Source organism: Camelus ferus, chromosome 33 (genome assembly GCF_009834535.1).
Source record: "Camelus ferus isolate YT-003-E chromosome 33, BCGSAC_Cfer_1.0, whole genome shotgun sequence".
Classification (NCBI taxonomy): domain Eukaryota; kingdom Metazoa; phylum Chordata; class Mammalia; order Artiodactyla; family Camelidae; genus Camelus; species Camelus ferus.
Window position 1 is genome coordinate 5740165 of NC_045728.1, and position 14362 is coordinate 5754526.

Consider the following 14362-nt stretch of genomic DNA (forward strand, 5'->3'; position numbering starts at 1 on the left):
GTCACTTCCTCTTCCAGGGAGCTGGCCTGACTGCACCTTCAGAAAAAACTTCTTTCCACAACTACATTTCTTCTCAGGGTTGGGTCATACTTTTATCTCTAATGGTAATTAGATTTATGCGTGTTTGGGCCAACACTTTAAGTCTTCTGCACGTGTATGTATGTGTGTGTGGTTCCCACACTGAATTATAACGAACTCCTCTGGTTAAGAGGCCCTTTTGAGACGATCTCATCCTTGTCCTCTGGGCACGGCTTCCCCCGTCCTTCGACACTGCTTGCTACCTTCCAGCCAAGCCATCCCTCTGTACGAAGAAGTTATGTAGCACCGACGCTTAGAAGCAGAGACTAAAACCAGACTGTCTGCCTCCCCACCCAGCTCTGGCTAAACGTAGCCCTGCAGCTTTGCATGAGTTTCCACACCTGAGTTTCCTCATGAGACAAAATAGGGATACTAATGGGAGCTCCCTCACGGGCCCACTGTGAGGGTTAAATTCACTAGTATGTATAAAGCGTGGGGGACAGCACCTAACTCGGAGTAAGTAGCATGTGAGTATTTGCGACTATCATGACGATTATTTTTCACCTGCTGGCTCTCCTCCCGTCTTCCTATCTGAGGGCCAGGGACAAGACTCTTTGCTTTGAGATCGTATAAAGTCTCCTTTCCAAGGCTCTGCCTACAGGGTAGCTGAGAAAAAATCAACTGTTGTCCTTGCATGACTTTCTTCAAAGGGTATTTGCACCCCAGCAGCTCAGAATGTAAATTTGAGGGAAACCAGAATCTTTGTCCACAGCTTGAGTCTTCAGGGGCTGAGGCCTCTATCCTAAGAGACTGTGGCCCTGTGGCCAACCCTGGGAACCCCAGCCAGGAGCAGTGCAGCAGCCTTGCTTAAACCATGCTTCCCTCCTGAACCCTTATCCCAGCAAAAGCCACAGTCCATCCCGGCAGCCTGACACCCTGCCTCTCCAGCCATAAATAGAACTATGACTGGGTTTGAAAACAGCCTTTCCCTCGGCATCCTTTTGCAGAAGATGCTGCGTATCTGCTCTCTGTACACAGGCTGGTTTGTACGTCGTCCAGCACAGCCAACTCTGCCCCTCTTCCTTCTCGGAGTCTGAACGGAACACACACGCACACGCACACACACTTGTGTGCACAGCTGACCAACCTCCTCAGTGTTCAGAGCCAAAATATGAATCTGCCTTGTGGATGACAGGTGAAGATTCAACCTGGCTCGTGTGTGTGTGTGCGCGCGCGCGCGCGCCCACAACAGAGAATGTGAATGTGCTAATGTCTTAGGAGGCCAGAACCGAGAGATTAATCTCTTTTGCTGATAGCAAACATCACCCAGTGGCAAGCAGCATGCACCTGGCCCCCTCATCCCCATCTTTCTCCCCCTCCTTCATGCCCCGTTCTCAGTATTTACACTGGATCCCTAGTGTAAATGAGAGAAATGCATTTGGCAGTCTGATGTCCGCCGTTTAAGTCCTGTTGCTTCATGGAATCGGGCCCAGCAGCCTCTTCTCATCAGAGCCGGCCCTAGAGCAGACTTCGGCGGGCTGTGTGGCATCCTTCAAGGTTAATGAGAGGAAAGCTCCCCTGGACAAGTTTGGTCTCTATTTGTGTATTTCGCTGCCATGACATGATAGCTGGAATGGACCAAATTGCTTCCCAGCATGGGCCCTCAGTAAGATTTCTCGAGCTTTCATACAGGAGCCTCTTGGCCCGGTTGGCTGGGGGGGTTTGTGTGGGGCCCCGGCCGGGTGCCAGCAGGTTCTGCGTGTCTATTCCATATTCCACAAGCTCTGTGCCCTTTGGCTGTCTGGAGCAGGGCTGGGGCACCAATGCCGGTTAACTTCCCCCAGGTCTGTGGAGGGGTGGGGATGGGAGAGAGGGCTTCTCCATCTCCCTGTCGGAGCCTTTCACTGCCCCCAGCCCCTGCCGTCCTTCCATGCACACCCTCGGTGGAGCTGGAGGACCCAGGCTCAACCCTGCACCCTGGATGAGCAGGTCTGCCCAGAGATCCTCCTCCCACCGCGTCTGTTGCCTCCTTGGGAATCAGGCAGGGAGCTGTGATAGGAAACGTGTCCGCTCTGGGTCTGGAAGACCCCATTTGAGTTCTGGATGTGCTGCTTATGAAAGACATGACCATGAAGGAAATACCTGTCTCAGGTCAGAGCCCCAGATGCAGTCCCTAAGCAAGGATTCCTGAACAAGTGCTCCCAGGAGACACAGGAAGGAGAAGGGGCAGCAGATAGAGATGGAGAAGAAGCCAAGCTGGAGGGTGACTTCAGGCAGAGACTCAGTCCCGCTGATCCTGCCAAGAAGCCCCAGAATGTTAATTACACATCTCAGCAAACACTCATCCTCCCCCACTGATCACTGACTAAGGGTCCCAAGGAGCACAGACACTATCAGGCATTTCCCATTCTCTGTAAGTTTGGGCAAACGGTGGGGCCAAGCGTCTCCCTGGGCCCAGGGGTAGTGGTGCCCGAAGAGTTGCAGGTGCGGACCAGTAGAAACAAAGCACACAGGTGGGTAGGGAAGGCACATGGGACCAGCAGAAGGATGCCGAGGGTCTGGGTGGACCACAAGTCATGGCCCCTGCACTCCCAAGTCCACTGAGCTTCACGGCCCTCAGTGTAGATGGAGGATCCTGATGGGTATACCGTAAAGTTGACATGAGAGTAAAAGGGGGTCACGCACACAAATGCTCCACACCTGTGGGCACAGGTACTGTCAGCGACCTTCTTTCCCATTCACCTGTCAGGTTTCCCACCTGCTGTCAACAGTTCCACTCAGTTAAGAAATTGAGTGCTCGTGACATAATGTTAAGTAGGAAAAAAATTCAGTATATAGATCTGTGTCTCGCCATTTTATAAAAATCTTACATATATAATATATGTGTGTATATATTATGCATATAACATTATTAGAAAATGCTCAACATGCTAATAGTGATTATCTCTGGGTATTGAAACTATGAGTTATTTGTTATTTTGTCTTTAAACTTTCCTGATTTTTCTATCATGAGCAAGTGTTATTTTTATTTTAAAAAAGATATTTTAACATCTTTAACATTTAGAAACATCAAGCCGTTTAATTAAATACTGTGGGAAAAAACTTAAAGGCCATCTTGTCTTCACTTGTTCCCAACTCCCACGTTCAGATGCAGAAGCAGAGTCGTGAGGTTGATAGATTTTATCTTTGGTTCTTAAACCCCAGCCTAGTTATGTATTTGCATCTCAGCAGAGATCTTGGTGAATACTGTGGTTTAGGTAAAGCTAAACAGGCGTCCTTACAGTTTTACCAGCGTCTTCAGTGTAGTCAAGTGCATCTTGGTAGGTACCCTGTGAAGTGTTGTACAAAATTACCTAGCCCTGGGACTGTTTCTTCAAGGAGATTTTGAGGCACTTTTATCCCAGGACCAACTTTGGGAAACAGCAGGCTTAAGGCAAAGAGAAGGAGGGGCTCTTGTGGCAGATGTTCTGGAGGCAGGGACATCTTTCAGTGCTTTCAAATCTCCTTTGGGGTCCACAGGCCCTGCCTCCGCCCACTGCCTGGACCAGGTCCAGGAGAGCCCAGGTGCCAGCGGAGGTGGTGAGAGGGAAGAAAACATGGGCCATCACCCCAAGGTGGGCCGATCGCGCCATGTCTGGCTAGACCTTACCCAAAGGTGGTCGGAGGAAGTCTGGGGGATGAGCCCCCAGTTCTGTGGCAGGCGGATGTTTTTCCTGTCTTAATTTCTTTTGTGGTATCAAATTTTGTTTTAATGTTAAGTAAAATGGACAAAATGATAAAGGTAACATTTGAGAAACTAAACTCACGAAAAGCACATTAAGACTGACATCACTTCTTTTACTCATTAAAACACCCAGAAATGGAGAGTGGGGTGAGATAAAAGCAGAATATCCTGCTTAGTGCAAATGAAAGCAATTCCTCATCTTAAAGACTCAAATTATGGCCACAAGATAACTCCCGGAGATGGTAGTTCACAGAATCAATAAAACTCCAGTTTGTTTGGAAAGCCAAGTTGCCTATATGCCAAAATACATATTTTGCAAATTGCTTAATTTACATTTGAAAGGACCCAACCTTAATTCTTCAAGAAACTGACTGGAAGGATTGAGAGAAAGCAAAGAAAAAAAAAAAAAAAGAAAGAAACCCACAACACAGCAATTTAAGCATCCTTTTTTGGTTCTGCAATATACATAATTTGATTGAAATTGATAGCATTTGGGAAAAGGAAAAAAATTTTTTTCCCATTTAAGAAAAAAAATAGCAACAACACAAAACACTTGCCAGAGTTACACGAAGTGGGGCCAAGCGTCTCCCTGGGCCCAGGGGTAGTGGTGCCCGAAGAGTTGCAGGTGCGGACCAGTAGAAACAAAGCACACAGGTGGGTAGGGAAGGCACATGGGACCAGCAGAAGGATGCTGAGGGTCTGGGTGGACCACAAGTCATGGCCCCTGCACTCCCAAGTCCACTGAGCTTCACGGCCCTCAGTGTAGATGGAGGATCCTGATGGGTATACCGTAAAGTTGACATGAGAGTAAAAGGGGGTCACGCACACAAATGTTCTGACGGACTCTGAGATGGAGGAGACACGTCTGACCGGGCTCAGCGCCTGCACTGCCTTGCTGTGGTGAGACCTTTAGCGCAGGGCCTTAACCTTCATGCTTCAGTTTCTTCGTTGAAAATGAATCAATCGTAAAAGCCCAGCAGATACTCTGAGCTCAGATAGAGGGTCTTGAATTTGAATGCGTAAGGTGCTTTCTTTCTCTGCTGTCACCAGACCATTGCATCAGTGACGCTCTCAGCTCATGGCATCCAAGGAGAGAGGGCTCAGGCTTTGGGGTCTCAGAGCTGGGCGGCCTCCCACAAATGACTTCTTCTCTCAGGAATGGGATTCCTGGCTGTGGTGAGAAGTGAGGAAGTTTGTGTGTATGGTGTGTGGCACAGAGCAGGTGCTCGGGAACAGCCGCTGGCCCCGTTCCTGCCTGCTCATTGAAGAGCATGTCGTTCTACAGACGGGCTTCAGGGAGATTAGACAGTTTGGTCCCAGGCTAGATGGCTGTAAATGGCAGAGCTGAGACTACACCCACAACCTTCTGAGTCTCACCCAGCCCAGTGGTTGTTCCACCCACTTCATCCCCTCCCCGTCTCTAGAACTCCCGAAAAGTTGTGAGTTATAAAAGGATGGCTGTGTATGTGTATGTGTGTGTGTATATATATCTATATATAACTGGATCTCTTTGCTGTACACCTGAAACTAACATTGTGAATCAACTACACTTCAATAAACATTAAATTTAAAAGACAAACAGAAAAAGAATGGCAGATGGAAAGCAGTGGGGTCAGGTGAGGAGGTGGGGCGGCCGAGGCCTCCGCCAGCCCACCCTGCTTGCGATGCAGAGGGCTGATTTATGGCTGCTCGTGCGTCTCCCGGCCCGTGTGCTGGAGTATCCTGCCCATGTGGACGTTCATGGCCCTAAGGGAGCTCAGAGGGATGATCTGGCTTTATGCTGTCCCATCAAAAATAAGCGAAGAAAGAGCTTGCCTCCCTGCCAGGACATCTTAATCACTCTCACTGGGAGCCTGAGTCCACCATTTGCAGCCTACAGGCCAGAAAAGAGAGAGACCCACACTGGGGAGACAGGGTGGGTGACCTGAAAAAAGTCACCTTGGCCTTGGCGGGTGAGGCTGTGGTTCCCTGGCCAGCACCGTCTCTGGCTGAAACAAACCTCGTGGCTTGAGAGCAGGGCGGGAGAAGGGAGCAGATGTGACCCTGCGTGGCTCTCAGACCATCTCCCCCTCAGTAGCTCCAACAACTCATCACTTCCTCGAATTGAACCATAAATATCTGTGTGTTACCGAAGTGATGTGCTGAACAAGCTTCCACGCAGCCATGGGGAGAGGTGCCTCCCTGCATGGGCGCATCACACGTGTGCCCCAAAGGTCTGCAGCAGCCTACTTAGGTCCAGCCGTTTATAAGTGATGCTGTGACCCCCGGTCCAGGGCTTTTCCCACTGTGCCATCAGCATGTCATCTGGGGCAGCACAGCCCAAGGACCCACACACTCAGATTTCCAAAACACAGCCCTTTCATTCAGCACATACACCGGCAGTCTGGACCATGTGCAATTGGACACGGACACAAGGATCTGAGATCAAAGCCTTCTCTGTACAGCATCCTTCCGCTTCCCAGCCCTCGGAGCTCCTACCAGAGGCAGCCTGAGGCCCCGCTGCCTTCAGAGAGGGGCACCCAGGGACCCCACATGGGCTGGTCACTGCAGGCACCTGAACTTCCAGCAGCCAGCACTGTCCTGTGTTTGACTCGGCTTGTACTATCAATGTGCTTCAGGGTCTGTGTTATCCCCTTGTCTTCCGATCTGCCCGCCTCAGTGGCCTGGCTTTGGGTGTGGGGGTCTCCTGGTGAACCAGATGAAGGTTTCTCCTGATCAGAATCCTCGGGGGCTCTAGTCTCTTAGCCTCGCTCCCCTGTGCGAGGTGGGGCCCTCACGGGCTAGATTCCCAGACTCAACATTTCAACCCCTGAGTCCGTCTTTTGAATTTGGTAATAAACATTAGCCGAAATACTGTCCTCTGGAGTCCTGGCGAAAATGTTCCTCTGTTGGCAGCAGGGATGGTGGCCGGGAGTCATCCACTCCCTCCCAGCCCCTGACCCCCATCAGTGTGCATGGGTAGCTCATGGTCACCATGGGAGGTGCAGGGCGCCTGAGCTGGGGCAGTGAGGTACCAGAGGAAGAGGAGGCTCCCCCAGTGGTCCATCCCCATCCAGAGGGCAGGCGCCCCCTGCTGCAGGGAAGCAAGACCCCAGCAGTCTCCTCTCTCCCCCTCCAGCTCCTCCCCTGAAATGTGGAGATAATAAAATCCACCCGACAGTGCAGCCCAAGTGAGCTAATACGGGTGAGATGTCTCCGGAAATTGCGAAGTGCCCTGCAGACAGTGGCTGTTGTCACCGTGTCATTAGCCATTGGACTCCGACTCCTCTGGCCCAGGCTCAGGCCAGGCCCGACTGCAGGGACCCCACCTTTCACTGGCCAAGGGAAGAGGTCCTGCCGCTACCTGACAAAAACGGCTACGCTTCACCTCTTCTTTTAGAAACTGAAATGGATAAAACGTAGCAGTTCATGGACACTAAAGAGCCTTTTCATATCAATTTGGGAGGAGTTGTCAGCTTTAATTTATTAAGTTAAGTTCCAGGGTTACTGGCGAGCTGTCAGCCTCCTGGTCCCGGATGGGCCTCAGCTGGGCCGTGCCAAGCCTGCATCCCAGCCCCGCCACCTGCCAGAGACGCAGCCCTGAAAAGGCCGTACCGGCGTTAAGGCGGCCCCGTGGCTCTCTCAGTGGGTCTGCCCACTTGCCATCCCCACCTTGGTTTCTTTCCATCTCTGCAGTGCCCCCCACCCCATGCCCGTTCTCCTCTCTCAGACCCCTGTCGCCAAGGGCTTGTGGCTGGAAAACATCAGTGGGTTTTCCAAGCCTGTCTCCTGCCACACCTGATTGAGGGGTCCTACCAGTCAGGAGGGACGGGGTGGCTAGGAAGACCCTCTTGGAGGAGGCTCCCCTGGAGACCCCTGTGTCTTTGCCAGGCTTCGTGGTCTTGCTTCCAGTGGTCAGCGCCCTGGTGGTCACTTGTCCACAGTACAACCCACGAGGCAGTGAACGTTCCTGGGGGATGAGACTGGGCAGACCCACGTCGAATGCAGGGACGGGGCAGGAGTTGCTCCCCCTTGTAATCAGTGGTCGAGCGAACAGGCTCACTAACTCCAACACCCTCCACGAAATCTCTCTCCAGAAGCATCTCACGGGAGCCTTTATACTCGGGGATCTTCCAGATTCCCTTGACCTCCAGGCAAGAGCGAACCCCACCTCCAGGCCTGAACACCTGCCTTCCGTACAGTGGGGACGCATGTTAAGCTGTGTCAGTCGGTTTTCTGTTAGTGTTTTCTCTTGGTTCTGTCTGGTTCGGAGACCATATCTTGGTCCCAGAGAGCTGTTCTGTGCCTCCTCTTGCTGCTCTGACCATGCAGGGTGTTGTCCTACAGGGCAGGGGAGAACAAGGATGCCTCTGTCCAGAAACAGGAGCCAGTCTGTCAGTTTGGCTCTGGGTTGTGTACAGTGAGGCAGGGAGTCTGTGGAACATGCAGGTTCTTCAAAGCATCGAGTAAAAGCCTTGCTTTGCAAAAAGAAAAAAAAAAAAAAAAAAAAAAAAACCTGTGATGGTTGATCCTTCTGAACTCGACCCCTATTCTCTCCTGACTGGGAGGTCAGCTCTCAGTCCGACTGGAGGGTGTCATACTGAGTCAGACTCGTGGTCAACCCAGTGTCTTTCTGTGACAGGGGCCAAAAGGACATTGGGCCTTTGGCGGGTGGTAGTCCAGTTTCTGAAAATAGACCTGTGTCCTCATCACCAAGAATTCGCCCTTCAGGGCCCCCTGAATGTGGCTCCGTCGTCCCTGTGCCACCTCTTGGGGTGAGTTCTTTAGCCTCATTGTAGAAACCATCACATGTGGACCAGAGCCAGTTCTGACCATGAAGCTCTGCAGATTCTTCGGCCTCCAGAAGGGGGGCCATCAGTCCCACACTTGCGCTGTGGTCCCAGGATTAGATCCCAAGGGAAGGTGACCTGTAGAGGACATCAGGGCACTTAGTCTGAAAAAGAAGAGGGTGAGCCCTAATGCAATCACTGACTTCCAGTGGATAAGTGCTTCCTATAAGGAGCGGCGGATGTTGGCCTCTCCACCTGAAACAGAGCAGATGGAAAAGCATGTGTGTCCCAGAATCCGAGAGACCCGACTTAAAGTAGGGGGCAGTTTTCTCATGACTAAGAGAGTCAGGTCCTAAAACAAGTTTGAGAAAGTCCTTTAGTAGCTCAGACATAGACAGTTGAGGAGACGGAGCCATGTGGCACGAGGCAAACCAGATTCAGCTTCACGGGTGGGATGTGCTGTCTCAGTCCTGTCGTGGATGCAGAGATGGATACAGGCGAGCCTCCACGGGCCAGCCCCGTCCAGGCAGCCTCGGCAAGGCCCCTTCCCACCACCTCCTCCCACGAGTGCTCCGTCTGTCCTTGCCCTACGTCTTCACTGTGGCAGAGCTTAGTGGAGCCTGGACACGTCCCGCCGCTCCTTGCCTGCCCCATCCTTCCTGGCCCAGAGCCTGTGGGGGGTACAGGCTAAGGGGGAAAGGAAGGAGGGAGGGTTACTCCCTTGGACTGCTTTTCATTCCTCCTTGTTTCAACCCAAAGGCTCATCTTCATCATATATGTAGTCTTTGTCACTTCCTGCAGGACCCAGGTAGAAAAAAAGACAGTTGTTGGGTAGGTGGGCATAAGAGTAAAACCTTTCTGGCCATTTGAGACAGAATCAAAAAGAGCACCATGAACAGTAATTTAAAAGTATGCCTAGACCCTGATCATGGCTCTGAAGGACGAAGATGACATTGTAGGGCACACAGGGGCGAATAAGTTTCAGCTTTATTGCTGCAATTAATTGAAATGTAATGGATATAACTCTCTTTCAATCAGCAAACATTTGTCAAGTACTCATGGTGCTTGGCCCTGGGAATGCAGATCAATAAAATGGGACTTCTGCCTTTGAGGGCACAGCCATCTAGCGGGCCAGACGAACATGCAAGCAAATAAGGAAGCAGAGAAATCTGATACATGCTATGGAGGGATCTGCGCAGGACACTACAGACACCAGAGGGGGATTCACTTCTGAGTCCATGTCTGTGCCTGGCCCTGTGCTGGGTACTGGGGATGCTAAAGCAGCAGATAGAGCCCTTGCCCTCGTCGGGGCTCACACTCAGATGAACACACCTCAGTCTGCCTGCGGAGCTCAGGCCCATCTCCGGGAGAGACGGGACCCAGGACTTAGAGAAGAGATTTAGCTGTTCCACAGACACACACAGAGGACAAGGGCTCTCTACACAGAAGGAACAGAAAGACAAGCACCTGGAGCTGCAGACGGATGGCCTGTTTGGAGAAGCTCGGGAAACTCCTCCGCTTCTTCCTTGGTATCCCCAGCCCCATCTGCCCTTTCAACTCAGATCCTCAGATGCTGTGAGTGATGGGAAATATGACCACGTCACCCATGTGCAGCCTCAGAACATCAGCTGAGATCCTTGGACGTGACCCTGGGCACTGGGACGTTCCTGACCATTTTGATGAAGATGAGTCAGTCCTCTTGTCCATGAGATTTGTCCAGAAATCATATATGAACTAGAAGAAACTAGACTGGATTTCAGTACCTTCTGGAGCCAGTGATGTATATGAATTGCCCCTTTCTGCTAATAGGAAGGATAAAAATTATAACTCTCCCCTAGAACTCTTGTCTCCAAAATGGCATGAGAAGGCAGTGATTACCAGTGTCGGGAGACACCCATATAATTTAATCTCGGTAGTGGATCTTATTTTTTAATGGATCAATCTCGCAAAGATTTCTCAATGTTCATGTCCCCAGTGAGAAGTCGATTTTATTGCTCTCGCTGTGTGCACTTCCCTTCCTGAAATCAAGAATACAGAAAGCATTCTGTAAGACACACAGCAGGAAGAGGATTCATCCTTGTCCACTTAAATATTCATGACAGCTTGCATTCTGGTTCAAAAAGACACTTGTTTATTTAGATAAGATTTAATTTATTCATAATTTACCTAAATTTGCAGACGCACGCATGTACATTTCAGCGTGTAAGTAGCACAATACATAAAACATCAGCGAAGCATGCAAATTGTACAGTGACAGCAGTGGAGCCCGCCTGGATGTTCCAGGGAGATAACACATTTCCACCACAGCAAAGACCTCAGCACAATGGCCTGGGATTGTTTGCCTGCAATACGCTGACTCATCATGAGCTTTTTACCCAAGGCAGACTTCTCATTAAAAAATAAAATGTATATATAATAAAAAGTGATGCTGAAAAACAGCTTTCCCGAACCAGTGTCGTGCTTTCTTCTCTTCTCCCTGGTCCTTCGTTGTTATACAGCCAACCCCTTCTCCGCTCCCAGCCCCCAAACAAAAGGAAACAACAAATTTCAATTCCCTCTACGTTTCCAGTTAATTAATGACAGCCTTCCATTCGCACATGTTTATTCACTCATTCAACTAATGTCCATTGTGCACTTGTTGTGAATGATGACTATTCGAGACTGTTTCAGCAGCCCCCTAGATCCTCTTCTCTGTCTCCTCCATGAGACGGTGAGCTCGCTGAAGACAGATGCCGTGACCTGTCCACCCCGGTGACACAGCGCCCAGCCCTGACCCTGGCACGTGGTAGCTGATGGATAAATGCTGTTCATGGTCTGGATCATTCTTTTCAGCAGCATATGGAAATCTTAGAAATAAAGATAAAAAGGAACTTTCCGTGAAAGTTCTTGCCATGAGCGCTTCCTCGTGTCTGGTCGCTGGCCTTGAGCCTGACAGGTCCTTCATCCTGACTCTTACAAGAGGAGGAGAGCCCAGTTCTCGCCCAGAGCCGGCGAGGCTGTGCCTTTTCCTTCTAGGTCTTCAGGGTCTCTCCAGCCAGAGCACTGTTTATAGGCTTTAGGGGAGGAATGGGAGAGACACAATCCGAGGAGACCATAAGAAGATTTAAAGGAAGGGGATTTGTTTGGAGTCTTTGCTACCTAAAGGCGTTAAAACTTTATAATGCCAAACAATCCCGTTTTTCTTTATTTATGGATCATATATTCCCCCGTTATTACTGCCATATATTTTTCCAACCTGACAGCTGATAACACCAAAAATTCACTGCTAGGAAAAATTCCACTTACCACTCTCTCCAAGATAATAATTTTAGAATTAAAGGAAAAAATACATATACATGTCTATGCAAAAATATCCATATTTATTTTTAGCCCCTGAATTCACTCTCCACACTGAATATGGATTTGGGGTCTAGAATCACATTTTGATCAGAGTTCAAGGGGATTCTTTTAAGAAAATAACCCTCAGATATCCTCTCTTGCCTGTTAACTGTTAATTTGGGGAAGAAATACCAGAGCAGGTCATCCTGGTTTCCCCGGAGTTGGTGCAATTTAATTTCAATTTGTCAAATGTGGCACTACGGCAGAGATTTATTTTTCCTCTTGATTTATTAGAAATGTTCTGAAAGGGGCAGTCTGTCACTCAGGTCATTTCTGCCAGTCTTCTTGTTGCCATTTCTTTTCCTTTGGCTTGCAGTCCAAATCCACAAGAAGGGGAAAAACCGCCTAAGAGATAAAAACCACAAGGGGGAAAAAGAAAGAAATCAATGTGTTTTAAACATGATGGCAGGATGGGTTGTTTAAATTGCTTCTGCACATTGATTTAAAGCATGCCCAGTAGAAACCTCTATTATATTAACAATCTTTTCCCTTCATTTCAATCACTGTAGTTGCTGTATCTTATTACCTTTCAGACAGATGATGTCCAAATATAATGTTGAATGCGATTTTTTTATGATTACTATTTGTTAGAAGCATGATGGGCAGTGACTTAGAGGTCTCGGGACAGGATTGGTAACATAAATAATGTGAATTCCAAGTAACCCAAGATAATGATAAATCAACTGCACATTTAATTATAGATTATGTCCTAGATGTATTTCTGAAAATGGCAGCTCCTCCAGGCTCCAGAGTGTAGGGAGATAAGATGTAATTCTGGCCGGAGACAGCAAGTGGTGGGAAATGGACAGCCAGTTGCCCTCCCATGTGGAATGAACGGCGCTTCCGGTGCGAGAGGTTGTGTTGGGTGTTGACAAAAATCACCTTTAATCTCAACAGTTTGTCACTGAGATACCATTACCGAGACTGCTGACATCTTTTCTAGGACTGCTCCTCGCAGCCTACCTGTGCTTCAGCTCAGAGGAAGTGGAGCCATTATTCTCTGTGTTGCTTTGACAGCCTTACGCCAGAGTGACTCCCTGATGATCGTTAGGATGGGAGAGGGAGGTTAGGGGTCTTTTAATTCTGAGCCCATGTCTTAGACAAGATCTGGCTCCTAAGTAATTGTTACCTAAGTAGCCCAGTGAGAAAGAATCCAACCCACCAATTTGCTAGGTTCCTCCTTCTACTCTGAGTCTAGGACCATCTTTATATGTGAGGATCCTAGTGTTTCATTCAGGACTGTGACATGTGATCTGACCTGTATTTGGAATTTCGCTTTTTTGCACACTGAGCATGTGTTTTCACATATGCCGTCTCCCTCAGTCTCATGAAGCTGGTTAGATTCAACCCATTTCACAGTTGAAGAAACTGAGTTCTAAGCAAAAATGTCACTCACTCCAGGTTAAACACTGAGATTGGATTTGAACCAAATGTCTTTTTTTAATCCAACATTTCTATTCTCTTCTGTACACATTACTCTGAAGCTGTTGTTTCGTTCATTTCACCAAAACAAAAAAAAAAACTTACTCAACGCCTTCTGTATGGCAGGCCCATCACTGTCCGAGGTGCTGAGGATCAAAGCAAGGACCCACGGACCCTACTGCTAGGGGTGCAGTATGCAGTTAAGTGCACTGTGTGTTAGAAGAGCTGTGCCCGGGGCGTTGTGAGAGCACCTGGGGTCTCCATGACCACCAGGCTCAGGGAGAGCCTCCTGAACGAGCAAGCCTGTGTCAGATCTGACCACGAAACCCTTGCACGCTTCATCCCTCTGGGAAGTGTCCACCTCGTGCACATAACCAGGAGGTCTGTTGACCCATTCTGCAGTACGGAGGTCAAGGAGAAATCTGAACATTTTCTCTTTCCTATGCAAGCCATATACACAAAGAGGAAGCTGGCCTTCTTGCTCCCATGTTCTTTCAAAAGGTTTAAAAAAAAAAAGAAAGGAAACAGCTCCATCCTCTCGGCATCTCAGACAGGCGTCTCTAACCAGGTTGTCAATACAGTGAAGACTTTCTGACTGTTTGGTTTGGGTTCAAGCAGTCTGCTCATCTTCCTTATATCTGCTTGGCTCAGATTCTTATCATACACCTAACAGTCCTGGTAAGGAGAACAAAGGCTGTTTACGGGACTTTGTTAGAGGCAGGATTTATACCAGGCAAGAATCTTAAAGGTATCAGATTTCAGAGTTATTCAGCGGCACCTTTATGCCCTGCCTACCAGATTCCCCTTCATCCTTGTGTGAGTCAGACCCTCTGTATAGTTAGAGGGAACAGCCCCACAAGAGACCACCTCTCTTCTGACACCGACTGCAAGTTCAGGAGGGTCCCCCAAACCACCCTCAGGTGTGATCATTTTCTAGAGTGACTTACCAAACTCACCCGAAGCTGTTCTAGTCACAGTTAAGGTTTTCTGCAGGAAAAGGATGAAAATCAGCCGAGGGAAGACCTCGGGGCAGAATGTGGGCAAGCACCAA

General features: G+C 49.2%; 1 protein-coding gene across 2 annotated transcripts in view; it reads left to right on the plus strand.

Moving 5' to 3' along the window:
* The window catches only part of KIRREL3 (kirre like nephrin family adhesion molecule 3), a 491466-nt gene that overhangs the window by 130097 nt on the left and 347007 nt on the right, over nt 1–14362 (plus strand). The window lies entirely within an intron of this gene.